Below are 2,777 nucleotides of genomic sequence, written 5' to 3'. Positions count from 1 at the left end.
TCAGGCAGTTGTTGATTTTGCAATGTTTATAACAAGCTTTCAGTTGCGATGATATAGGGACCAGAAAGTTGAGAACCTTGAAGACAATATTAGATCAGTGGCACTTGAGCTTAGCCAAGACGAGAAGAGAGAAATTTGTGACGTCGTTGCCGTGAATGAAGTAAGTGGTCCAAGACAGTTAGAATCATTCGCCAAGTATTCATGGGGATATGCAAATACCCCATCAAGATAATGCGCGACATAAATGAAAGATTGACCATGGATTTGCTCGATGAAGGCATTTCTCCCTCGTTATTTCCACTAGTTGTTGTAAAGGAGAATACTGCAGTCAAAGCTCGAGGTCGGTGGTCGTGATATTCACATTGTGGTCTCATCATGGGGAGCCGGAGAAATCATGAGAATCAGTGATGGGAAAGACATTAGGGGCGCGTTTGGTAACGCTTCTGTTTCTCTATTTTTCTGTTCTTCTGTTCCTTGGAACAAAAAAAGAACAGAAATCCGTTTGGTAACGCATTTTATTTTTCTATTTCCTGGAATAGAAAAGTGGCCAAGAAATAGATTTGGAACAGAAATAAGAAGTAAAAAAAATCTACTTCTTTGTTCCTAGAAATAGAAATAGAAATAGAAAGGTCCGGCCCTCAAGCTGCGACCTCAGCTCCTCCTCCATCCTCCGTCGTCTGCAAACCGTCTCAAAGCACCGGTCCGGTCCATTCTCGGCGGAAATAATAAAAAAATTATAAAAAATTAATTAAATTATAAAAAATTAAAAATTCCAAAAATTCATAAAAATCAGAAAAATTCTCAGAAAATGCATAAAAATCAGAAAAACTCAAAAAACCCATAAAAAATTGCAAAATTCCGAAATTAAAAAAATTAAAAAAAATTCATAAAAAGCATTCTGGAAAATAAAAAAAGACAAATTTTGGGAAAGTAAAAAGTTTTAATAAACTTTTCCCCAAAAAAAACAAAAATAAAAAATTCACATAATGGCTTAGAATAAATTAAAAAATTCCGAAAATTCATAAAAATTAGAAAAATTTCAAAAAAATCCCATAAAAAATTAGAAAATTAAAAAATTCCCAAAATTCATATAAATCAGAAAAACTCAGAAAACCCTTAAATATTTGCAAAATTCCGAAATTGAAAAAATTGAAAAAATTTCATAAATTTTTTTTGGAAAAATAAAAAGAAACAGATTTAGGGAAAGTAAATAATTTTAATAAATTTTACCCCAAAAAAATATAAAAAATTCACATAATGGCTTAGAATACCTGTGGCCACCCACTTTGAGTGGAATTTAAATTTTTGAGGTGCCCAAGTGGTATTTTTGAAGATTCCTTAGTTTAGGGATTAAAAGGGGTTTTAAACCCTTAAAAAGGATTAGACAAACCAATAAATTATGCTTATTGATTTTTTTCACTTATAACTTGTACTTATAGTTAAATAAAAGATATAGATTTGAATGCAAAAAATTGGGAATAGAAATTTTATACAGTTACCAAGCGCATTTCTGTTCTTTTTCTATTCCAGGAATAGAAATTTTGTGCAGTTACCAAACACATTTCTGTTCTAGAAATAAAAATTTTGTGCAGTTACCAAACGCATTATTTTGTTCAGAAACTCTTCCAGGAAATAGAAATAGAAAAAACTATTTCTGAAAAGAAATTGTTCCCAGAAATAGAAACGTTACCATACGCACCCTAGGTCCCTCCGTTCTGCCAGCTTGTTGTGATAGAAACTGTAGTGTATGCCTCAATGTTGGGATTCGACAAGCAGAGGTGTTCTGTTTTAAGGTGGAGATGCTCTGCCTGTGCTATAATCCGATGTGATATTTCATCGGTTGTGGAACGGTGAGGTTCAGCTAATGGAGCACGATACCATAGGGATCATAAGTTGTTTGTTCGAAGAACTTCTCACACACAGACAGATGATACTTGGTGCACGAAGAATATTGCTTAGAGACACCGGTTAATCTTTCTGTGGACATCGATGAATGAGCAATGCGTTCCTACACTCAAAATCGTTCCATCCTATAGAGAGCAATGCGTTCCTTAGCTGAAAATTTTTCTTGAAGTGCTTTGGCAAATTGTTTCGAACCGTTCTTCTTACAACTCTACTTGATCCCTCTAATGATAAGCATGTTTGATACCAGGCGGAGCGGGTCAGAAAGAATACCTGATATGTTATCAAATGTGGAGTACTCTCCCCTAGTTTATAGGTAAGTTCGTTGCTATACCATGCTTCTGCATTGCTTATAATTTATACCAAATTCTCCAATAAAATATTGTTAGAATCAAAATCTGTCTGAAATATGTAAATGTAGGGATTGAGATTGATAATTAGTTTTGATACGTGTAGTTAATGCTTTTCAAAATCGGAATCCTTATTCCTCCTAGTGAGAACGGCGTAAGCAACAAAAGATCGATACCTTTATCGTAAGTAGAGAGGTCAAATTTATATTTAAACTGGTCAACAAATCTAAAGGGACCTAACAGACACTAGGTGCCTCAATCACATAAATCGGTGATACTGTGCGAGACTTCATTTCTGATCGAGATGCGCTACAGAAGTGTCATTCCTTAATCATCGGAAATCCACTTGAGCAGAACCAAGTTAGAGCTCATTAACGTATCTAGCCGATTCTGGCTTCCCTTAGAACCTTAGGTTATGGAGTTATGAGCTCGCCAAATAATTGGGATGCCTTCTACTTTCGTAACACGCTCGTAGTTTTGTGTTGATAGACATTGCCCCACCTTGAATGCATCATCCGGCCACCG

This window comes from Syzygium oleosum, unplaced genomic scaffold (genome assembly GCF_021117445.2).
Source record: "Syzygium oleosum isolate NSW1041296 unplaced genomic scaffold, Sole_v2.1 Sole_v2.17, whole genome shotgun sequence".
Lineage (NCBI taxonomy): Eukaryota > Viridiplantae > Streptophyta > Magnoliopsida > Myrtales > Myrtaceae > Syzygium > Syzygium oleosum.
The sequence above is the reverse complement of the archived record's forward strand: the minus strand, read 5'-3'. Positions refer to the sequence as shown.